Below are 17,639 nucleotides of genomic sequence, written 5' to 3'. Positions count from 1 at the left end.
AATTTGCAAATAACAAATTTATCCATCTCGGCAGTTGCGGTTTTCACATTCAGTTGTGCGCTATAGCAAAAACTAGTGAGCCAGTCGATGCACAGTGACGTTTACAGCAACACTTAGTTTAAACACTCACACTCAATCAGTAATATCTAGTTTAGTTGTAATACTGAAAAATGTGTGTATTATATTCATGAAAAAAAGACAATTTTCTAATCCCTCTCATGACCCCTTAAAATTATTCCGCGACCCCCGGTTTGTGTGGATTAGCATATTTAGGTAACTAACATTTGTGATGTTGAATTATAATTTTTTTTTTTTTGGTAAAAATCAGTCAGCTGGTACCAGTATTATTATTAGGCTGGTCCCAAGTTAACCAGTGTGGTTTACAATATTAAATGACTTTTTACCTTTTTTTTTTTTTTTTTAAATACTAAGTTAATGATGTTACTGCATGATCAGTTTTTGAAAACCAGTAGTTTTATTATATTGTTCAGTGTTTAACAGTAGTTACCAAAACAGTTAACTTTAGAGACATCAGTTAATTATATTCTATAAATAAACACCTATATGTTTGTTTGTGTTAAGGTTATCTTGGTAATTATATACATTTTACTTTAACTGGGTTCTTTTCAGAAGCATGCCACCTCAGGAGACCAAGAATGCAGGAGAATGTTCCGGAGTCTCCATCAGCACCACGTCATCAGTCAGGTAAACACCAGCCCATGAGCTCAAGATCACCTTTCAACTTTCAGAATGTTGGAAATAGAGTAGCTGAATGGCGTTTAGGTAAATCTCAAATGTTTTAATATATATATATATATATATATATATATATATATATATATATATATTGTTCCATTAGATACTAAGCAACTCCAGGAGTTGCAGACGTTGCAGACATCCATCACAAGTAAGATGAAGCTGGTGAGAGAGAACTTTTCCTGGCTTTTGCCCGTTCCTGTAGCCCTTACATACAGCAAGCAACCAATTTTTCTTTAAAATTTTTCATCTCCTTTTTGACTGATTCTTTTCACTGGACGACTGTCACAATACTGTGGACTTTGTGTAACTCCTATATAAATCATACTATGAGTTGAGCAGTGTGACACTTAATATCTTTGTCAGGTTGTGTGACATTTTGTATCATTCAATGTCTTGATTTGCCAGATTTTGCTGCTGTCTGTTATATTGTGTGAATTGTAAATTTATTACAGATTTATTGAGGATTTAAAACTATGATATTCCTAATTTGTGTTTTATGCATCTCATTTATATCTGACTTTAAACTCATTAAATATGGCTTTATAGCTCACTTGCTTCTCTCCTACAACTGCAGTTCTGTTTCTCATGTACACCTTAGATTTCTCAAATGTTTCTCAAAGTATGTCCCGCTTTGTGTCTCAGTTATGTCTCTTTGTTTCTCCTAAGTGGGGTTTAGGAGAAATAGAAAAGAGAAAGTTGAGCTTGTAATGAGACAGCTCAATTCAGTCTCATGAGACAAGAAAAAGCTTATTCTGAGCAACAACATTTTGCTATGGGTAGTACCCGTCATTGATAGGAAAAGGGTTTATAGAAATAGATAAAAGGTTAAAGTTAAAAATAATCCAAAGAGCTTTAATGTAATCAGTGATAATATTATTTTAGATTGAAGCCCACATACTGTACATGTCTGTCTGTCTTTCTGTACAGCAGAACTCCCTGTCTTACTTATTAATACAAAGAAATCACATCTGTAAGGTTGAGAATCTTACGCCTTGTTTACACTAAGTTGTACTTCTTTCATCGTCAGACAAATACACTCCCTGTTTGGTTATCGGAGAGTGAATCACAGATGAGATGAAAAAGGAAATCGGATAAAGTTTTGTCTTTCAACGACCCCAGCATGTTAAAATTCACTTATTATTCACTTCAATTCACTAATCCCGGTAAAAATATTCAGTTGAGCTTTTCTAATTAATTTCTGTTGTTGCAGGTGTTTGTTTACATTGAGCAAGTAGCTTATTTTAAAGTGGATTATTAAATCCGGCACATTACAGTTCATAACATCGCTTTTACTTAACATTTGATTTAATTTGGCGCAGACTGAACTTCAGGCAAATACCCAAGGACTGCCAAAGTTTCATAAAATTCCATCCAGCAGTCGATTTAGAATGTGCACAATTAAAATAAAAAATAAAAAATGATTTTAATTATGGTGCAGGTTAAACTTCAGGGAAATACCCAGGATCTGTCAGTTTCATTAAATTCTGTCCAGACAGTTTTGTGTGATGCTGGACAGACATACAGACAGATAATGTCCGTGTGTATGAAATGTAAAGTCATCATTGAAAGAGTGAGTTTTGACCAATGGACAAAACATATTCCCTTTAAAATATCAGCTAACTTCCAGGTTTGGAGGTTAAATCCAAAAATAGTTTTATATGGAAGGACGATAGTAGCTAGTTGGGTTTATAGGTCTGCTTAGGCATAAGTAAAAGAACATGGATGGTTCAGAAGCAATGCACAAAGACCTAGAAGTGAGAGTGTGTTGTTTAAGACAACATAACATTATCAGATGTGTGTTCTTACTGAAAGTGCTTTTGTGACTGATCGTCAATGTGGGTTTTGGCAGGAAGCTGCTCTCTCCCAAGTACTGCAAACGTACAGACCTACTCTTACACATGATGTGACCCACAGTTGGTTTAATTAACAAATCATAAGAACCCCTGTGGCACGGAGTAATGCATATAGTTAAAAATTCCAGTGCTACTACCATCTGTTTTCACCACTCGTAAAATATCTCAGAAATATCTGTTGTAGAATAAGATTGGTCTTTTATGATCAAACCAGAGGAAAAAACTGAGTAATCATGAGGAAGAAATTCTTCTGTGTTACACCAGATAGTGATTATGAGCCAATACACACCTCCAACTTTAAAAAGTTGAAAAAATTTGGTTCCAGGCCATTGATGGCTCAGTGGTAGGTTTCTTGCCCACCATGCATAAGGGCTTGGTTGGATTCCCACCTAATACCCAAATCTTAGCCACTGAATGCAGTGCTGGTCCCAAGCTTGGAGAAAATGGGAGGGTGAAAGCCTGTGCCAAGTTGTTGCGCGGATCAGGCGGCCTACTGTGGTGACCTATCATCAAGAACACTTGGTAGAAAACCACTACAAATTGTGTGGTACCTTGGGACATCTATTGATGGCATGTTTTTCTAGGAATTATAGTAACAGCATTGCACGGCAACAACAAAACCCTCTGTGTAGGAAGGCCAGATAAAAAGAAATGTCGAAGTCAAAGATGTTAATACACGGTTTAGCTAACATCCAGCTACCCTAGCTTTTAACACAGCTGATTTGGCATTTTGAGTGTTGCCATAGTAACAGATTGTCAGTGATAGGTCGGTGGTTATGGTTTTGAGCTTTTGAGAACATGGAAGGCAAATAGATGGAAAGGGAAGGAAAAGAAAACCATAAATCATCTTGACAGAAGCTAGTTTTGTTAAAAGGAAGTTCTAAGGGAAATCTTTATCGAGCCAAAACTGTGTCAGGTTTAAAATGTTTATGCGATGTGTTTGAGCTCGACGAGCCAAACCACAAGTTGATTTATCCTGGCACGTTTAGATGCAAAACAAAGTTTACGAAGGCAAACAGAAATAAAACTAAAAGGAAGAAAGAAACTAAAATGAAAGTGACTCATCTGAAAAGAGTGAGATCTTATATGCTATGACATCAGTATCTGATTGCAACACGTTAGTCACACGCTAAAGAAAAGAAAAGCTTATGAGAAAGTTATCTTGTTTCAAGAAGTGTGTAAAAAGCCTTCGTAAATAGCGAAAGTGACGAGAGATTTCTGTGAAAGTGTGTGTGTGTGTGCGCGCTCTGTAACGCAGTAGCAGGATGGTGCAATTTGGGTCTCTCTACATGAACAGCTTTAGGACAGCACAGAGTGGCCTAAATTTTTTTTTTTTTGTGCCATATTTAAGGGCCCTAGTCAGGGAGGTGACCAAGAACTAGGGTTGGGTATCGTTTGGGTTTTTTTCAATACCAGTGCCAAATCGATACTTTTAAAACGGTACCGTTGCCAAAACTGTGCCTGAACCGATACTTTACTAAAGCCACAAAATGATGGTGGATGACGCAAGCATACATATATATTGAACAATTTTTTTTTTTTATTCTCCTTAGTCAGATTAACCTTTTTTGCAATGGTAAATGGGGTCACTGTTGTAGTACTACTAGTACTAGCTGGAAAGCCATAATTATAAACAAAATGCATGTTACATTAGTATTTTAAAAACCGTTTGACCATTTGTTAGCATGAATGCAATATTTGCATTTTGCAAAAACATTGCATTAGCCTACTACTAACCTGCGGGAAGGCTGCTGTCTTCAACATAATCGGTGGATTCCTTTTTGCTACGGTTGGTATGACTGGGACTGGTACCGATAGTACACACCGATAGTGCCAGCTGTTGTCCGCAAGCTGTCAAACCCCCCCTTCGCTTTTAAGTTTATTCCGTGTGCCCTCAACTGTTTTATTAGATTTGACGTGTTTCCTCCCTTTACACGCAACTGCTGTAAAACATTTGCTGCACGTCGCGGTTTTGGAATTCTTTCTTGTGAAATATAGCCACACTTTCGACCGTTTAGTTTTAGGCATTTTAACGAAAGTTGTTTAATTTAGCAAGCTAAGATAGTGGTAAACCACCTGCTGCCGTCAGAACAAGTGTAACGTTAGTTGCTGCATTTACGCGCATCTCGGATGGTCTCATTTCCTGATGATTTGTGCTTTTTTTAATCTAATATAAAACTTTTAATCTACAAAAATAAAATGGACAGTAACATTACTGCAACAATGTTTTGGATATGTATTATCAAAGCTTTCCGAAGTTCTCGAGATTTTTCTAATTAAGGAAATAATTTTTTTCCGATCATTTCTCACACCCCATGAATGCAGTATTTAAATTTTACTAGCGATTATGTGTGTTGATGAATCTGATGCTTATTAGAACTGCATCATTCAATCGACAGTTAAGGCATTTAAGTAGCACCGAAATGAGGCCCCGAAATTCGCATTCTGTTTCGGTCCGGTACATACCGGTTATATAGGTACCCAACACCCGTCTGGCACCTGAAGGACTCTCAGATCATTAGAAACAAAATACTCAGGTCTGATGAGACTCTGTGGCCACCATATAGGCCTGATTGGTGGATTGCTGCAAAAATGGTTGTCCTTCTGGAAGGTTCTCCTCTCTCCACAGAGGACCTTTGGAGCTCTGACAAAGTGACCATCGGGTTCTTGGTCACCTCCCTGACTAAGGTTCTTCTCCCCCGATCGCTCAGTTTAAATGGCCGGCCAGCTCTAGGAAGAGTCCTGGTGGCAGAAATTTTTCTGTAACCTTCCCCAGATTTGTGCCTTGAGACAATCCTGTCCTAGAGGTCTACAGACAATTCCTTTGACTTCATATTTGCTTTGTGCTCTGACATGACCTGCCAACTGTGGGATCTTATATAGACAAGTGTGTGTCTTTCCAAATCATGTCCAATCAACTGAATTTACCACAAGTGGACTCCAATTAAGCTGCAGAAACATTTTTAAGGATGATCAGGAGAAACGCCTGAGCTCAATTTTGAGCTTTATGGCAAAGGCTGTGAATACTTATGTACATGTGCTTTCTCATTTTTTTTTGCAAAAATCTCATGGCACCTTTTTTCATGTTGTCATTATGGGGTGTTGTGTGTAGAATTCTAAGAAAAAAATAATTTAGTCCATTTTAGAATAAGGCTGTGACATGACCGAAATGGGGAAAAAGCAATGCGCTGTGAATACTTTCCGGATGCACTGTATTTTATATTAATTGTAATTTTAACTTTAACTGTAAAGATGAGATCAACCTTAATTCCAACCTATCTTAACTTCATCTTACCTTTAACATCCTAATGTTAACCTTATCTTTTACATTATCTTTAACCTTATGTCTACTTTTAATACCAACTATTACCTTGTACTTTACCCAGCATTAGGTAAATCATTCATTTAAAGGTGAACATTTTTTTCTAATTTAATTTTTAAACATCCAAAATTCTACCAGTAACCTGAAATTCAACTTTATTTCTAACTTTAACTCTAACTTCAACCTTCACTCTGGCATTAACCTCAACTTTTGCCTTATGTTTGTGCCAGAAAATATTAATTCTAACTTTAGTCTTAATGCTAATATTAAAGTCCAGGTAGAGTTTAATATTAAAATTAATTATAACTTTACCGTTAACTTTAATTCAATAGACCTTAAGTTTAACCATAACTTTTAACCATAAGTTTAACATTGTTTCCAAATTAGTCATAAACATTAGTTTTTACTCCTATTTTACTCTCACTTTTAATTTCGACCCCAATGTTAAGCCTTACCTTAACTTTAGTCGTAACCCAGCAGGATTACTCGAACTAGTTTTGCATGTTTACTGCATAACTTCGAACAAGTCTTGGTTTCTTTCAGTTAAGAGCACAACTTAAATCTCAGGTGCACAGCTTTATATCATGCAAATCAACATAGATTTTATATATGACAAATCAAATAGAACCCAAATATATTTTGTAAATGGCTGTGCCCAATGCAAGTTTTAAAAACAAACCTTGCTGTAAACATAGAGTACACTAATAGCACTTGGCGGCGTATATTTGGGTCTGGTCCAGAGGCCTGGCATAACTTAGCACGGTTCAGAGATCTGATTTCAGCTTACAGTATCAAACCTGATCCAGCCATGCCTTTAAAGCTTTGCTGGCTCACACGCCCCTACATACTAGCCTTCACCAGCCTTCACAAACACCACGGTGGATCATTCCCAAAGGTGACCTACACTTATTTATATTAGCAGACACAGGCAGACGCTGAGGAATACTGTAGCATTCATTGTGCCAGATGACGTACACTAAGCCAGACTCAACAAACAGCTTTAGGACCTTGTGATTTGTGTTTTGCCACGTTGTTACCTTTTCTTAAGCAATCTTTTAAGGCGAAAGCCAGTTAATGACTGATGCTAGTTGTTTGTGTAGCTAGCTTGCAGCCATTAAGTCGTCTTTACAGTTAATATAAATGTAGCGTGACGGTGCAAACATTTAAGGAATATCATTATTTTCCCCAGAGGGTCAAGCAATTTCTTAGTAAAGGATATCTTCAGCTAAAATTATACTCCATACCATCTAAAGTTAGCATCAACTGTAAACTTAAGGAAAATAAAAAGGTCTTTAATCAGGACTTTTCTTGTAATCATTGTGTACATGAATAAACCAAGGTTCGGGTTGTCTGACCGTTTGGCTCTATTCTGGAATTCACAATAGAGAGTTCATACACATTCATATAGAACTATCTAAAGTAATAATTTGTACAAAACATCTAGAAACAGAAAAACATCTACAAACTTCTATAAATGTTTACAAATCTCTTCAAACTTTAAGAGCCCCTAAAATAAAAAAAAAATCTAATCTTAAAATTTTTTTAGAAGCATCTATAAACGTCAACCTTCTTTAAATATCTACAAAACATGCGCATCTAAAAATTTCTACAAAATTCTAGAATTTGAACATGTCCAGAAATCTCTGCAAGCATCAAAATCTACAAAGACCTAGAAACTTCTACAAACGTCAGAAACATCCACAAAAAAAGCGAACGTTTCTAAACATTTTAACGAACTTCTAGAAATTTCCAAAATATCTTTCAGACACTTTTTGTATGAGTTCACGCATGACATGTTCGGTCCTAAAAAAAAAAAAGAAAGAAAAAAAAACTCACTGGTGTGGTTGCTCCGTTAGTGTGGCTCACATGAACAAATGCGAACATTGCCATCATGAGACGACTTAAAAAAGTGGGTCTCGGTCAGCTTTCAAACAAACTCTGGTGCGGTTTGACAGAAATTTAAACCCATCATTAGAAGCCCCCACACAATTTCTAGAAAAATTTCTAGAAAAAAGGGCCAAATTATTTACAAATCTCCAAGAACATAGAAAACTCTTAAAACAGGTAGAACATAAATATTATATAAAAGTTCCTACAAATGTTTTCAAATACAGATTTTTTTTAAAGAATATTTAAAATTAAGAAATTACAAATAACTAAAATAAAAATCGAATTCAGATTTATTAGTAATGAAATTTATGTGGTTACATTTTAATCCAAATCTGTAATATACGTATAATACGTAATAGATATTTTAGACATTAGACATTAAGATCCATTTAAAAATCAAACTGGTTCATCTTCTGGTTACAATGACTGTTCCATAGATATCCTACAAACATTCAACCTCTGGTGCCCGAGATGTCATGCTAATAAGAATCTTCAATGGACACGCAGCAACATAACGTCCCCACAAACTAGCGGTAAATATAGTTTAAGGGACAATTTGGTCCCCCTTTCCCCGCAAAAAATAAAGAGATATATAGATAGAAGATTAAACTTCTGCTTTACAGCACACAGCTCACTCAGCTAAAGGTCAACTGAAAGTCAGATTTCTCATGAGGGGTATACGATCTTAGCTTCATTTCCATCCCCAGCTGTCTGGCCCGTGAGCGGTAAATCATCACAAACAGGAACTAAAGCAGGGTGGGACTCCCAAGCTGTTTTATATATAGTCTGTTTTTGGCGTTATTTTTTTTTCCATAATCGCACTGATACAGCATGTTTCCTCACAGCAGGGGTGCCACACACCCTTCTTCTTTATGGTCAGAAGGTCATACACACACACACACACACAAAACCCTAACACAAATGTACAAAACTACGTATAGACATCTGCACAGATTATATATCTGTTAGGGAAGATATAAATAGCCAAGATGGGTGAAGTCCTCTCTTGCACAAACTCAAGTGCTTACTAAACTAGACTTCTGAGAAAGGTGACCTGCTAGTAAGAACGGAGAAAAAACACCTAACACACATGCACACACATGCACACACATGCACACACATGCACACACATGCACACACATGCACACACATGCACACACATGCACACACAGTCTTGGGGCTTCACAAAAGAACTGTTGTTGTTTAAGATCAAAGCAAACTGAAATGCTTGTAAAGCTAGAAAATTAAAAGATGAAAATGTTGACCGAACAAGTGCACAGAATTGGAATATGGAGTGCAATTGATGACAAATTTCACTAAAACACACAGCCCAACAAAGTGAAAAGATTCAATTATGTGTCCCTTACAGCACAAAGAAATTTTTTTTCCCCGCAAATTCCAGTTAGGAAGCTGGGGTCAGAGCGCAGAGTCAGCCCCGATACTGAGCCTAGTGGTAGCTTGGCGGTGCTGGTGCTCAAACCACCGATCTTCTGATCAGTAACCCAGAAACCTTAACCTGCTTGAGAGACCACTGTGCCAAACATCAGATGGACCTCTCGCACCCTAACCAACAAGCTACCACAAAAGACGTGTTGATCAGTGTTGGGTGTTACGCGTTACAAACGAACCAGACAGCAGTCATTCCGATAGTGTGTGTGTGTGTGTGTGAGAGAGAGTCGTCCTACAAGCCCCGCCCCCGATAACCTAACCCCATCTGTTATTCCTGCTGTTATACCCCTATCTGACCTACGCAGTTTGACTCTTGGTGAGAAGCGGTGTTCTGCACTGTGAGCCGCCACGAGTAACTGCCCGAAGTTCTGCAAGTCTGGAAGCTTCCGCGAGGACAGATGCGCGGAAAGATAGAAACGTACTCACAGCGGCAAAACTCGCGGGGAATCGTGGCGAACCGTACTTACGGCCACCGCGCGAAACTACGTAGGTGAGATAGGGGTATTAGTAGTTAACAGATTATGGGCCAAAACTTCGCTGAGTGATGATGGTAGAATAATTATAAAGGTCTTGACTAAAACAACATGCATGAGGAATCACAAAGGAGTTTTCATTTTCTGCTATGGAAAAGTATTTGAACTAGTTACTTTTATCAGAAAGTAACGCTGTAATGTAACTGATTACTTTTTAATGACAGTAATTTTGTAATGTAATTAGTTACTTTAAAAAGTAACGTCCCCCAACACTGGTGATAATAAACCATTGAAGCTTTCCAGGTAAAAAAAAAATATATAATCTTAAGAACCCACAGACACATCTATTGGCTTTGGTGTACATTAGAATAAATATTGTAAATATTGTAAACATATAACACATAAGGACAGGATTAGCATATTAATATCATATCTTTAAATGCTGTACCACCGTGTAACATGCTTAGCAATATATTAAAACTAATTAACCTTTATTTTGGCAGGATTCTAATACCCATAATAAATGCTATACATTTTGCACACTTTTCACAAGTAATTTTCCAGTAGCTAGCAGGTAAGGGATCGATGCCTTTTTCGCGCATTGCTAATCAGGAACTTTGGGTCATTTTAAAATAGAAATAGAGGGTTCAAATGGTACATTTAAAACGTATTACATGCCAGGAAAGGGGAAATGAGATCTATTACAACTACAGAATCTGTTATGTCTCCCCCTTGTGGTCTCCCAATGCTAGTACACCAGGCAACACTCGCTACAATGTGAAACAGCTAGCAAACACATTAACCTCATAAACGTAACGTAAACGTAAAGGCGTAGATAAACATCTACGCCTTAACACCTGACAAATCAATCTCTCAGACATCCTAGTTTTGAGGTTTTTTATTAAAGCAACATCTCTACATTTACAAACCAGCTTTTTATTTTCTTCTTACATCGCTCAAATCGTTTTACGTTAAAGTTGCTACATTACTGTTGAACTCTAAGAGTAAACCTCTACGGTGACAACAATCGTTTTTGGCAGGGCTTCCAGGCGACTATACATCTCTCTCCCTTGCACACACTCCTACACGCCATTACACGTGAGCTAAAACGTCTCAGCGCTCTACTTCAAAGACTTCTAGCTCGAAAACAGAAAACCAGAACAAATATACAGAGACGGCCAAATCTTTTTCTTCCCTCCCAAACTTTACACACACTTTTGAAACATATGGAAACTGTATTTTTTTCACTCTCAAAGATCACTTGCTTGACTAAACAGACGAGAGGGGTGTATGGTTTCAAAACCTGCTAAATCTGACTGATCTGACCACGAAGGTCTCGCTGCACGCTGATGAATTAGGGAATCTTTCATATCAGCCTGAGCATGTCTGGACTTCTCCTAAAAGCTAGCATGGCATCTAACACGTGCACCCCTGACTGTGAGGTGCTGACCCACAGAATGGATTGGTAGTGATAACGCACTTAATACTGTACAGAGTCAAATCTGATTCTAGACTATCGGTCCTTGAAAAGGCAGAGCAGAAAACTGGGCCTGTTGCAGGAAGTACAAATCAAACCCAGATGGAGCTGCGAGGAAGAGAGAAAGCTGAAATAATAAAAACAAAACACACACACATAAAGGGAGACTTTCCATTCCATGGTTCTATGTGTGTGTGTGTGTGTGTGTGTGTGTGTATGAGGGTGGGTGCGCATGATTCCGATAAGCCCTACACACATGGGGATGGAGTCATGCTGTCCTTTTGGACAGGTTCAGATAAAGACTTGATGCTTTCCTAATGGCTTCATACTGCTCTTTCCTTCATCCTATAAACACACACACACACAAGTGATGTAGTGGTCCATTAAGTGGTCACTGTTAAAACAAAGCATTCAAGTGTACAAACTCCTCCAAATTGTAATGTGAGATGTGTGTCAAAGCCTTTGACTAAAGAGTGAGTGTGTGTGTGTTCGTTAACATGAATCGATGCGTCTATGGGACTGTTCATAATCCCACCCCAAGGAGAATTTTGACCACTTCCTCCTGTTCCTGCGGTTATTGTGTTTGCATGTCTGATTTTCATAATCGGTTTCCCAAAAAATAAACCTATTAGTAATGTAAACCACAGAACCTGTGAGCGGCAGGCAGACTCTCCAGATGCACAACACGCATATCCACTGACCATCTGCAGGACTCACAGAGACTTACAGAGAAAGAGAGGGAGACTCAGACGAAGAGAGAGAGAGAGTGAGTGAGACACTGCTGATATACAGGGAGAGCCACAGAGAGAAAGAGAGAAATTTGGGAGAAAAAAAAGAAATGGAGGTGAGACTCTATGACAGAGAAGGAGAGAGAGGGAAAGACTGCAAATAGCAAGAGAGAGAGAGATGAAACGAGGGAGAGGCTCTAAGACAGGTAGGAAGAGAGAGAGTCTACAGGACAGAGAGAGAGAGGCACTCATAATAGAGACAGAAGGACTCCATAAGAGAGAGGGGGTGACTCCGGGGCAGAGAGAGAGGGAAAGAGAGAGAGAGAAGAAATAAAAGAGAGAGGGAAAGAGAGAGAGAGAGAAGAAATAAAAGAGAGAGGGAAAGAGAGAGAGAGAGAAGAAATAAAAGAGAGAGGGAGAGAGAGAGAGAAGAAATAAAAGAGAGAGGTAAAGAGAGAGAGAGAGAAGAAATAAAAGAGAGAGAGAGAGAAAAGAAATAAAAGAGAGAGAGAGAGAGAAGAAATAAAAGAGAGAGAGAGAGAGAAGAAATAAAAGAGAGAGAGAGAGAGAGAGAAGAAATAAAAGAGAGAGAGGGAGAGAGAGAGAGAGAGAAGAAATAAAAGAGAGAGGGAGAGAGAGAGAGAGAGAAGAAATAAAAGAGAGAGGGAGAGAGAGAAGAAATAAGAGGGAGGGAGAGAGAGAGAGAGAGAGAGAGAAGAAATAAAAGAGGGAGGGAGAGAGAGAGAGAGAGAGAGAGAATAAATAAAAGAGAGAGTGAGAGAGAGAGAGAGAGAGAGAAGAAATAAAAGAGAGAGGGAGAGAGAGAGAGAGAAGAAATAAAAGAGAGAGGGAGAGAGAGAGAGAGAGAAGAAATAAAAGAGAGAGGGAGAGAGAGAGAGAGAGAAGAAATAAAAGAGAGAGGGAGAGAGAGAGAGAGAGAGAAGAAATAAAAGAGAGAGGGAAAGAGAGAGAGAGAGAAGAAATAAAAGAGAGAGGGAAAGAGAGAGAGAGGGAATAAAAGAGTGAGGGAAAGAGAGAGGGAGGAAATAAAAGAGTGAGGGAAAGAGAGAGGGAAGAAATAAAAGAGAGAGGGAAAGAGAGAGGGAAGAAATAAAAGAGAGAGGGAAAGAGAGAGAGGGGGAATAAAAGAGAGAGAGAGACTCCAGATAGAGAGGGAAAGCCATCCAGGAATATTAAGAAAGTCTGACAGGAGAAAGTGAGAGAAGGTGAGACTGGGTGAGGGGGTGAGGGAGTGAGAGAGAGAGAGAGAGAGAGAGAGAGCGAAAACAGGTCGACTTTTTGCTTTTAAGCCAAACTATTCTCTCAGAATGGCGCTCCTCCAGATATGATTCATGTGGGGGTTTTTTTCCTGCAGCAAGTTATGAGAAAGACAGAAAGTGAGCCGAAGACACCACAACACACACACACACACACACACAGGCGACTTGATAAGGGAGCAAATACATTTTTGTATCTGTTAAAATTAACATTAGTTCTGATTGATAGTGAAATGCTAACTCAGCAAAACTAAAACAGAAACCAAGCTGCATAACAAACGCGGATCAACTCAAAGGTGAGGGGTTAGTCCCATTTTCAAGGCGCGCGCGCACACACATAGATTAAAATACAGCACTGAATCATGAAGATGAGAAATGTTCAGGATAAATGTTTAACCCCCTAATGTACTACGTGAAATATTTTAACCGATCTGTCAACCCGTGTTTACAAAACTTGTTTGTAAACAGTTGCAAGTCTCAAGTCAATCCACGCGCAATGTGAATTTTTGTTTTGTTTTATTAAGTGCTCAAAGAGCATGCGCAAAAAAGTGCGCGGCGCAGTTACACTGTAGCACACGACGTGATTTTTTTTTTTTTACCCGTAGCCATGGCGACCCCGCGAGCGTTTTGACTCCACGCGCTACAATGAATCGCGAGGCACCTTTAAGAACAAAGTGAAACTTTTAACAGTCAATAAATGGATGTTTGAATTGGCACTCGCGCGTGCGCTTTTATCTCAGATGTAAGAAAGGAAAAGAAAAAAAAACAACGCAGCGCGCGCGCTTACCTTGACACGCGCTGTACGAGCCTCGCGCGACGCTTTCAAACCCAATCTGGTCTTCTCATTCAGGCCCGCGCGCATAGTCCGAGCGCATGCACCTCTCCCCCGCCCCCACGAGTCACGCGGGACTTCTTCCGATACTCTCAAATATCGCGAGAGCTCGGTCAAGCGGCCGGGATCACTATTTGTCAGGAAGGACCGAAAGAGTTTTTGTCAACGAGTGGAGCAAAATGTAGCAGGAAAAAACAAGCAACAAATATCCACATTTAACCGAAAAACATTTAAATATTAAACATACTATAATAATAATAATAATAATAATAATAATAATAATAGAAATATATAACATAAAAGTACTCTGTATCAAATAATGTGTAACGTTTTTTATTTTATATTACACACATTAATCTATTTGTCATTTTCTTATTTATTTATTTATTTATTTATTTAATCATTTTCAGTATTAGATTTATTTTTTGATTATATCTTAATCTGAGTGTCTGTGTATTTGTAAATTGCGTTTCAAACGTTCGTGTCCACCCAGTGGACACATCAGGAACTACATGTAATTTTCAGAATTTCCACGAGAGGGCGGTAAAATCATAGTAAAGGTAAATGTAGTCGTCAAACCAACACTGTTCATCCCATTTTTTTACAGTAAATTCTAACTTTGACGTTCCTTTTTACCCTTTATCTTTTATTTACAGCTATTCAAATACATTTCTTAATTTTAATCCTCATCTTTTCCCGCAATTAGTAGCAAATTATTTTAATACGTTTCAACTTTTGTATTTTTTCAGCCAAATTCTACTTTCATAAATGTAAATTTTTTAAATAACTTCCTAAAATATCACTTTTCCTCTGTGAAACCCAAACCCTCTTGAACTCATTAAATTAAACAGAAAGCCACAAATCCTCTGTGCAACAGTCTCGACATTTAGGTGTAATGAATGCTGTGATTTTTTTCTATTAATCTAATTTATTTCCTCAGTTTGTTTTTCTTTTTTAGTTAATTATTTTTTATGATATAGGTTTGCTTACACTGTAGATTAGATTAGATTCAACTTTATTGTCATTGCACATAGTTACAAGGCAACGAAATGCAGTTAGCATCTAACCAGAAATGTAAGTTAGCAGTAGGATATAAACATATATACAGATCTATAAAACTATATATATATAACATAAAGGCTATGTATGAATTGGATTTAGAGAAGAATATACAGTATGTATATATTTAAATGAATATACAGTGTAAAGTGAGCAGAGATGGATGAATTAATTGACTAAATAAGTGTAGATATACAGATATGTCTAAATATAAGTATATGGGATAAAGATATACAGAAACTATATATGATTGAATTTACAGCATGTGCAAAAATATGGATATATATATAAATATACGAGAAAAAATATGAATAATTTAACAGCTGGATGGAAATGCAGAGAGTATATCTAAACATACATATATACATATATTAATATACATATATTAGTGTACTGTCTATGTGCAGATTATACAAGTAAATGTACAGGGCATATTTACAGAGATATTATACAGGGATGTTGGGTTATCAGTGATGATGATGCCGTACATGTAAAGGGGTTAGGTGGTTGGTGAAGTGTTCAATAAGGTAACCACTGTGGGGTAAAAACTGTTTCTCATCTTGCTTTTAGGCATCTAAACCTTTTTCCAGAGGGAAGGAGAGAAAACAGTTTATGTGCAGGGTGAGAAGTGTCCTTCATGATGCTATGGGCCCTACGCAGACACCTTTCCTTGTACACTTCCTTAATGCCATGAAGAGCGGTACCTGTACCAATGATGCGCTGGGCGGTTTTCACCACCCTTTGGATGGATTTACAGTCCGAAACAGAGCAGTTACCGTACCAGACTGTAATACAGTTGGTTAGGATGCTCTCTACTGCACAACAATAGAAATTGTTCATTATGTCCTTAGAAAGAGGATTCTTCCTCAGTAATCTCAGGAAGAGGAGACGCTGGGAAGCTTTCTTAAGGAGACTGGAGGTATTATTAAACCAGGTTAAGTCCTCAGAAATGTGTATCCTCAGGAACTTGAAGGTAGAAACATGTTCGACTATTGTCCCATTGATGTAGACAGGGGTGTGTGTGTTACCTCTTCTTCTTCTGAAGTCCACAAAGAGCTCCTTGGTCTTACTGGTGTTCAGGAGCAGGTGATTGTCAGCACACCACTCGGCCAAGTGCATTACCTCTGCCCTGTAGTTGGTCTCGTCGTTGTCATTGATGAGGCCAATCACTGTGTACTCGTGTACAGTGAAAGCAGAAAAGGGCTCAGTACACAGCCTTGTGGAACGCCAGTGTTCAGGATGATGGTTGAGAAGAGAATGTTATTGGATTCAACATTCTGTGGTCTGTTGGTCAGAAAATTCAGTATCCAGCTGCATAGAAGGGTTTTGATTCCGAGATCAGCAAGCTTCGTAATCAGCCTGGAGGGGATGACTGTATTGAACGCAGAGCTGGAATCCATAAAAAGCATTCTTGTGTAAGTGTTCTTATTATCCAGGCACAATGGAGGTGGATTTAAAGCAAGTCGGCACTGTTGCTTGGGATAAGCGCAGATTAAAGATGTCCGTCATGACCTCAGACAGCTGTTCAGCACAGGTTCTGAGCACACGTCCAGGTATTCCATCAGGGCCAGCAGCTTTTCGTTTATTTATCCTGCTGAAGGCAGCAAAGACTGCGGTGGAAAGTGAGAGAGGCTGAAAGTTCACAGGTGGAATCAACGTAGTGATTGTCTCCTGGTGACTCCGATCAAAACGAGCATAGAAATTATTTAGTTTGTTGAGGAAGGAGACTGTATGCCCTGCCACATACGCCGAGGATCATAGTTGTTGAAATGATCTTTGATCCTCAACTTGTAGCTCCACTTGGCCTTATCAATACCACTCTTCAGGTCAGCTCTGGATATCTTCTATTTATTTTTTTGTTCTGTTAACGGTGTATAGTTCATTTAACCCATGAATCTCGTATTTTACACTTTTTATTCTCAAATTACATTGCAAATGTAATTTTTGTTATTAATTAAAATATTAATAATAAAATAAAAGAAGATATTAAAAGGCAGAAAAAGCTCACGCCCCTTACGTCCCACACGGCGTCACACAACCTGCCAGCACTGTTCATTTATTTCTCTTGAGTAAACAGTTGGTCCCGGTCAGGGTGTTGGTGGATTCTGGAAACCCCGGTGTGTGGCTGGAGGTGTGTAAGGGAAGCTGACCAGCCGCTCTGTCTGTAGACGAGCGTCTCACTGCAGCTACTGCCTGAGCAGAATGTTTTTTAAAAGGCATATAAATCCATCCATCCATCCATCCACCCGTCTGTCTGTCTTTGTTCCTCTCTTCCTCTTTCTGGCCGTCTCTCTCTTTAAATTTGTCTCCCTCCCTGTTTATCTGTCTGTCTCTCTCTCCCTCTCTCGCCGTCATTTTTGTATCTGACTTTGGCTCTTCCTTTGTCTTTCTCTCTCTTTGTCTGTCTGTCTGTCTTTGTTTCTCCTTCTGTCTGTCTCTTTTTTTCCTCTTTATCTCTTACTTTGGCTCACCTTCTATCGTTATCCATGTTTGTCCATCTGTCTTTCTACCTGTTCATGC

At 38.4% G+C, this 17,639-nt stretch overlaps 1 protein-coding gene across 3 annotated transcripts in view; it reads right to left on the bottom strand.

Moving 5' to 3' along the window:
• add3a (adducin 3 (gamma) a) overlaps positions 1-14,107 on the bottom strand; it is an 82,814-nt gene extending 68,707 nt beyond the window's left edge. The window contains exon 1 of one of the 3 annotated variants that reach the window (XM_053491996.1): positions 14,016-14,107. The gene's annotated coding sequence lies outside the window, so the exon portion shown is untranslated. The remainder of the gene's footprint in view (positions 1-14,015) is intronic. The other 2 variants (XM_053491997.1, XM_053491998.1) reach the window with 2 other exon arrangements.
• Positions 14,108-17,639: the final 3,532 nt, after the last annotated feature.

The sequence above is a fragment of the Clarias gariepinus genome, chromosome 3, assembly GCF_024256425.1.
Source record: "Clarias gariepinus isolate MV-2021 ecotype Netherlands chromosome 3, CGAR_prim_01v2, whole genome shotgun sequence".
NCBI classification, from domain to species: domain Eukaryota; kingdom Metazoa; phylum Chordata; class Actinopteri; order Siluriformes; family Clariidae; genus Clarias; species Clarias gariepinus.
The sequence above is the reverse complement of the archived record's forward strand: the minus strand, read 5'-3'. Positions and strand labels throughout refer to the sequence as shown.